Source organism: Microtus ochrogaster, linkage group LG2, assembly GCF_000317375.1.
Source record: "Microtus ochrogaster isolate Prairie Vole_2 linkage group LG2, MicOch1.0, whole genome shotgun sequence".
NCBI lineage: Eukaryota > Metazoa > Chordata > Mammalia > Rodentia > Cricetidae > Microtus > Microtus ochrogaster.
Genome location: NC_022028.1, coordinates 25,174,826 through 25,182,568, shown reverse-complemented (window position 1 = coordinate 25,182,568; position 7,743 = coordinate 25,174,826). Strand labels below are relative to the sequence as shown.

The 7,743-nt window shown below is 43.4% G+C and overlaps 1 pseudogene; it reads right to left on the bottom strand.

Moving 5' to 3' along the window:
* Positions 1-4,553: 4,553 nt before the first annotated feature.
* LOC101986485 lies at positions 4,554-4,877 on the bottom strand (annotated as a pseudogene).
* Positions 4,878-7,743: the final 2,866 nt, after the last annotated feature.

The following is a 7,743-nucleotide window of genomic DNA, read 5'->3' as shown; positions in this document are numbered from 1 at the left end:
CCACCACCACCCGGCTAACAACTCATTTTTAAAAGGAATATATTACTGCACAGACATGACTAACATTCCTTTTGAGAAACTCCTGCCAAAATTACATGATCAGGATCTAATTGTGGGGACACATCAGACCAGGGCATCCTTCAGAGTAGCTGGCTGGTGTATTTTTTGCAGGTGTCTTGGTTGAGACAAAAAAGGCCTGAGAAAGGTTCCCAGAAAAAAACAAGTTGACACACATGGGGGACCTGGGTTGGATCTTAGAGGCCCAACTTACAAGCTGATCAGTGGGGCAATGCCCTTTATCTTAATTTTTATAATTTGCATATTCTAATTTGCATCTCCATGACGATTAATGATGTTTTACAGCTGTCCATAACTTTTCAGTTTTTTGGGGGTTTCTTTTGTGAATATATGGATTACTTATGTAGTTGACCAATTTTTCTACATTGCTTTTTTTTCTTCAGTTTTGAGTGTTAGCAGTATTTCAATATGCATTAACAGTACCTTCCTCCATCCGATCATTACCCCCCTGACTTCTACTAGGACCTTTACGTGCGTCGGACAGAGGCCGTGGGTAGAGGACCGAGAGCTCAGGGCCTCAGCCTATGGAGTCAGAGGAGATGTTTGCAGGTGGAACTTCTTCCTGTGGTGAAGGTCAGCAGCCTGACGCTCTTCTGCTTCCCCTTTCCATTCCTGGCCATGAGGTGAGCAGCCAGTCACACACTCGTGAGGACACACCACCTCACCACAAGCTGCGAAGCCATGGACAAATGAACAACCAACCACAGGCTGAATGCTCCAAAACCGTGAACCCAAGTAAACGTTTCTACTCTTTAAGTTGATTATTTCAAGTATTTTATTGCAACAATGGAAAGCTGATAGCTTCCTGTCTAGTATAATTTGATTTCAGAAACATATGTATAATTAAGTGTACCTGAATCTAATATATAATACCATCCAGGTTTATTGACTTAGGTTAAGAAGTCTCCCCTGTCACAAGCATTAAAACATGGCTCCTTGCATTTTCTTTTTGCGATTTTTATTTAAATGTTTTTACATTTGATTTCTGTAGGATGTTTTGTACTACAGATGAAGGAGGAAGTTCCATGCTTCTTTTTCTAAAAAAAATTATTTTGTGTTTATGAGTATGTGCATGCACATGAGTGCAAATGCCAGAAGAGGATGTCAGATCCCCTGGCATTGAAGCACCAAGCAGTTATGAGCCACTTATATGGGTGCTGAGAACCCAACCTGGGTCCTCTGCAAGAGCAGTGAGCATTCCTAACCACTGAGCAATCTTTCTAGACTCCTCCTTTTTTTTTATGAGGGTTTAATAGTGCCAGCACATGTGATAGGTAAATTGCAAACCAACTCAAGAGAGACAGCACAAATAGCAGTTAAAAAGCAGTGATGGGATATGAGCTCCATCACTCCCTGTCTGTGTGACCTCGGGTTTGTGTGCTGACAACTTGACACGGGTTAGAGAGACCATCAATTGGGACAATGCCCCTTGAAGATGGCCTGTCGGATGCTCTCTCCATAGATGACCGACGTGGGAGGACCCAGCCCACTGAAGGTGTCACTATCCTGAAGTCAGCTCGGCCAAGTCACAGTGACCTCACACAGCTAGGCAGCAGTAAAGAAGGGGGTGTGGTATCTCTGTCGCTGCCAGCAGCCTGCCCGCCCACCCCTAGTACCCTAGAACTGGCTTTTCCTTCAGACAACTGAGGACAAAGTTTCCAGAGTCTGGAAACAGTTTAACACTGAACGACGTCTCAGTTTTCTCCATTGCAGGTACTCAAGGCCCGTTTATTGTGAGAAGAGAAATAGAAGGTCAGAGAGGGACAGACTTTCCCAGGAAGTCTAGCTTCCCCGTCCTGACCAGTCGGTGGTATTGTCCTTGCGTTAACGCCCTCTGAAACCCACTTTTCTTACGTACCAGGGAAGCCTTGCACAGTTATCTTGCTGTCCTTGCTGCCTCAGTCACTATCTCCCAGGTACCTTACACCGCGTCTAATTTATCTTCCTAGGGAAAATGATTTAATGATAACTCAGAACTTCTCCAGGAAGGGACTGTGGGCTTTGCGGCCAATACCTAATGGGAACTTCCTTCCCTTTCTGCTTCCCTGCCCCCATCAGTCACTGTTTCTTGTCATTGCCACCCTCAAAGGTCAACTGGAGATACTTCCAGAGAACAGCGTAGTGCGTACGCTCTACGTACGGTGTGTGGAAATATGTCCAGGGGCCAGGAGAAGCATTCAGAGGGATCTTTGCTAATGAACTCACAGTTTGGGATAAAACCTATCTAACCTAGTCTCTAGGGGAAGGACACGCTCCAGGGAAATGGAAGTATAAATCTTATCATTTCCTTAAAGTGACTCTCCTCTCCCTTCCTCTCCTCTCCTCTCCCCTTCGCCCCCCTTTCCTTCACTCCCCTCCCATTCTCTCCCATCCCCCCTCTTCCCTCCCCTCCTCTCTTGTCTTTCACGAAGCTAATGTTGCAAGTGGGCCAAGTTCTCTGAGCTACACTTGGATAACAGCTGCCCCTAACACGTTTCTGAAGTGGTTTACCCAAGGATGTAGGAAGCCAGGGTTAGTGAAATCAAAGCCAGGCTGATGACTGTGGAAAGAGGAAGGAAGGCAAGCTGCTCATCACTGAGGCCGATACCTTTCCGTGACTACGACGTTTGACTCATAATTGTCTTGAGAAAAGAAAACAAGGATGGCAGTTGAGGGCTATCCTCAGCAGAAAGAGGGAAATGTCCCCTGTTATCCACCCAGACTTCTCCAAAGGTTCTGAGACACTTGTGGAGCATTTGTGAGATAAATATCAAGATGGCCTCCAACCCCCCTGGCCCCAGACAACACTGTGCCGCAGATGGAGATGGCCATTTCCCCCCACCCCCAACTCCCCCACACCCCACCCGCCTGATAAAAACTGAACCAAACAAGGAAGCAATAAAATCACAGTGAAGGCCCCAAGTCAAACCCTCTGGAGAAAGAAAGGTACTTTCAACCGGATGGAAGAAGCTGGATCCTAGGTGGGTCCCTGTGCATCTTGATGAGGGCAGGGCTTCTTCGTAGCACCCCTGCTTCAGGGAGCAGTGGTGGGAAGCATTGCTTTAGACAGATGTTCTCCTGCAGGCTTTCTCTCTCAGCTTAGATTTGGGTGCCAGGTACACATCTGGTGGGCTGAACTGCTCCCGAGGAGGAGGGCCCAAGGCTCTCCTCTTCCATGTAGCAGAGGAGCAGACAGGCAAGACCATAAATGCGCTGGCCACCTTGTGTGAGGATCCCAAAGTCTCATCCGTTTTCTTTCCCCCAAGAGTCTGGAGTCATGCGGACACCCCTGGATGGCAGCTGGAGAACCTCCAGATCCCCTTGACCCAGGAAATGATGCTACATGCTGGGACTTTGGGACGCCATCACACCTAAATATTTATGTTTGTTATAGGAGACCTGATTGTGATCAGCAGACTCTTATTGATGTGGCTCAGGAGTTGGGGAGGGCCTTCCCACTTCGATGAAACTAAACTAGGAAATCCCTTAGACATAACCAGAGGTTTGTCTCCAAGGAGATTCTATATCCTGCCCCGTTGGCCTGCAACATTAACCACCACAGTGTGTGTGTGCCTAGTTTGTAATACCCTTTTGATGTGCTATTTCCTTAGGAGTTGTTTATGTTTCAGTATGACGTGGCATTCTTCTCTTCTAATTTTGGTCTGAAGACTATTTGGTCAGATATTAGCACAGTGACAACTGTTTGCTTCCTTGGTTCATTTGTTTAGAATACTTTTTTTCATGATTTTGCCCTAAGGTTGTGTTTTTTTGTGGTGGCAACAAAGAGCTAGATATTGTTTAATCCAACCAGATAGTCTATGTCTTTTAATTATGTAATTTAGTCCATTGCTACTTGAAATTATTTTTGAAAGATGTCTTTTAATTCCTGCCCTTTTGCAGTTTGGTATTGTGAATATTCATATATTCACCCAACTATGGTCATGTGAACTGCTGCTAGTGTACACACAGGCAGAAGAGGGGTTGCTATGCCAGGTGGGTGACTGTGCTTACGTTTCGAGGAACTATCAGACTCACAGCTAGAGCTGCTGAAGTATTTTGCATTCCCAACAAGAATCCCGATTCCTCCACATCTTTTCATCCATATATTTTCTGTTGGCATTTGAATCGCACACCCCCAGCTAATGTCGTTGTTTTCTGTGATTCTTGGACATTGTTGCATAGCCTTTGGAAACATGTCTACTCAAGTTTTTTGCCTAGGTTTTAATCAGTTTTTGTTTTTGTTTTGTCCTGAGACATAATAAGTTCACATTAATCCCTTATGAGCTACAAGATGTGCAAATTGTTTCCTCCCTAAATTTTTTAATTTCATTTTTATTCATAAACTTAAATCTGTAATCCAGCTAGACTTGGAAGGGAATGAGGAAGATCGGAAACCCTAAGGACTTCAGTGAGAGAAAGGATTGTCCATCATTACATGCAGATGGGGTGGGGGTGGTTCTCCTGAGCTACAGAATGGTCTGGTGGGTAAGGTGCCCTCAAGTTCGAAGAATTAAGAGTTGTCCACAGTCAGCGAGGGAGATCTTGTTAGTCTTGCCATCCTGGACCCCAAATGCTCCATGGCTCCCATACTGCTCATTTCTTCTTTCACCTTCCCAAGGACCACGCTTGCCATTCAGCCACTCAGTCTTGGCAGTGCAGATGAAAAACAATGAACCATTGGTGTTTGGTCCAGCATTTACCATGGGCAAGATGCCAAGATCCGGACCCTTCAGGATGAAATCTTCATCCTCAAATTTCTTTGTGTAGATGGAATTGCCACCAATGTCATTATGATGTGTGATGTAACCACCCTGGAACATGAGTCCTAGAATACTTCTGTGAAGGGAGGAACCCTTATTTCCAAATTCTTTCTCTATATTGCTCAGAGCACGAATGTTCTCTGCTGCCCTTAAAACATTGTCTACCCTGACATTGAAAAACACGGGGCAGGGTTTACCGTGACTGCCAGCGAAGTGGTGACAGGGAATAGTGGTATCTAAAGTAAAATATTATCAATAATAAGTTCTTTTACCAAATTTCCATGAATCTGTTTTATTGGTCCCAGCTTTATATAGAACTTTCTAGTCTGATATTCTTAAACATGGTCATTAATGTTCCAAGGTAACTCCATTCTTTGACATAGTATATTTTACTGAGGATATTTGATATTCCTTCCTAAGGATATCTGATTTTTATTACATGCTGAATATTATGTATGGGAAAATTATAGATACAATTAGAGGTTTCCTGAAGTTGTCCTGAAAATATCTTTTGCTTTTTGGCACACACTTGGGGTTAGAGCAAGCTCACTTTATCCGGTACAGGATAGATCTGATTTGAAATTGGTTTTTAGTGTTTGGGGAGGCTCCTTTTTCAGGTTTGCCCCTAATCTTAAGAGTGCAGCCCAGTCCTGTGGTTCTCACAGGGAGCCTGGGGCTTTTCTAGGATCCTGTTCACTAAGAAAGTCACTGGAATCTATGTCTTCCAGACTTATCAGACTGTCAAAGCTCTGTATCCTTTCTTAGTCTTCTTAGGGCCTTGAATTCATGCTGTTTATAAAAGCCAGCCATTACAGGAGGAAAATACAACAAAATCTTGGTTCATCTCATTGGCTTCTCCTTTTAGTATAAGATGTCTAAGACTGGGCTTCTTAAGCCTGAAGACCTCTCTCTCATCCAGGTTTTTGGCTCCAGTGGCTACGAAACTGCTGGAAGCCCAGATTTAGTTCCCGCTCATGAGCTCCTATATTTTCAACCTTAGGCCACACTGTTTTCAAATAAACATCTTCTCAAGAGCAGAAATACTAAAGAACGCTGGCTTGCCTGCATACTTACCCTGCTTTCATGTGGATTTTTTAAATCTTTTTAAAGCACTTATAATTGCTGTCAGTAGTTGGGAGCATGCGTTTTATCAATGGTTTAGACTTTTACCTGAGTTTAAGTAAATAGTTTTGGCCAAAATGTAAGCAAAAACAAGTTAAGGTGAAGATATTCCAATAAACAGGACAAGCAAATCTTTAATAAGGAAGACAAAATAAGACAGCCAATTCATCAGGCAGATCTGAACAACTGTTGGATTTAGTGAACGCAGTGGAGAAAATCAGCACTACCTGATTATAGATTGGAAGGCTCTATTAGTGCCACTTAGGATATGTTTTTTTTAATTCAATGATTGAATCCAAAATGAAAGTGTTTCAAACACCAACAGTAAAAGGAAAATCACTGATGCTTCTAGAGTAGGTGTGATGGTTTGCGCTGTCAACTTGACACACCTAGAATCACTGAGGAGGAGAGTCTTACTGGGGGATTGTCTACATCTGGTGGGCATGTCTGTGGGAGATTGTCTTGAGTTAATTGATATGGGAAGACACAGCCCTCTGTGGGTGGCACCATTCTCTAACCAGGGAGTCCTGAGCTGAACTGCATGAATGGAGAAAATAAGCCAGGCACATGCAAGCAAACATTCATTCTTCTCTGCTACTGTCTATGGATGCTGTGACTGCTGTTTCAAGTTCCCGAAGCCTTGCCGACTTCCCTGCATCTTGAACTGTATATATAATCATGGACTATAACCTGAAATTGTAAGCTGAAAGAAATCCTTTTCTTCTAAGCTTCTTTTTGTCAGGATATTTTATCACAGCAACAGAAATGGAAACTAGAACAGGAAAACTTTCAAGTACCAAAGAACAGGATATCAATACATGTCTTCAAATGAGTTAACAATCAATGACAGAACATAATGGAACCTGAAGGTCTGTATTGACTCAGGTCAATACAGAACCCCAAAACTACCAATTATGAGACACAGGATGAACATGAACATTTTCAGAAAGACTACTGTAAAGGTTTCTTCCCACAAACTGTTGAGGAAGTTGCTCAAGGATGTTCTTCAAGAAAATAAGGAAGGAAAAGAGAGAAGGAAATGAAATCCAGAAAACATCTAACCCAGGTAAAGAGAAGAACAGCAGTCACAGAAGTGAAGTGCCAAGTGAGATCTGGCCGACAGTCCTAGACAGCATCATCTAGGAAGGAGAGGAAGCTGTGGTGGTCTACAAGAGATCCTGATAGGAAAAGTATTGCATTCTATAGTTTCAATACTAAGGCAAGATTGAAGATCTGGTAGAACTGATGGAAAGTTGGGTAGACCAGATGAAGATAACTTCTTAGCCGTTTGTTCAACATCTAGTGGGGAAAAACATGCTGAAGTTCAGGGAAAATATGAACAAACTATTTAGCATGCTTTGAAGAGTTAACAGTGTTGGAAAAGGCTGTTCATTCTCCTATCAGAAACATCTCCTTTCAGTGGTACACAGGTCACAACATTTGACCACAGACTATGCAGAGAATAACACACTATTGGTTCTCATAGCTGACATAGCAAGGTACTTTCTGGAATGGTACGAGTATTAAAGGAGGTTGTGAGCCAGGCAGTGGTGGCGCACGCCTTTAATCCCAGCACTCGGGAGGCAGAGGCAGGCAGATCTCTGTGAGTTTGAGACCAGCCTGGTCTACAAGAGCTAGTTCCAGAACAGGCTCCAAACCACAGAGAAACCCCTGTCTCGAAAAACCAAAAAAAAAAAAAAAAAAAAAAGGAGGTTGTGATGAGTGACGCATGATTAGACTTCATCCACGTGGACCTCTCATATTTAAGGGATATCTCGTTAAAGCTGTTTTTTAAATAAAATGC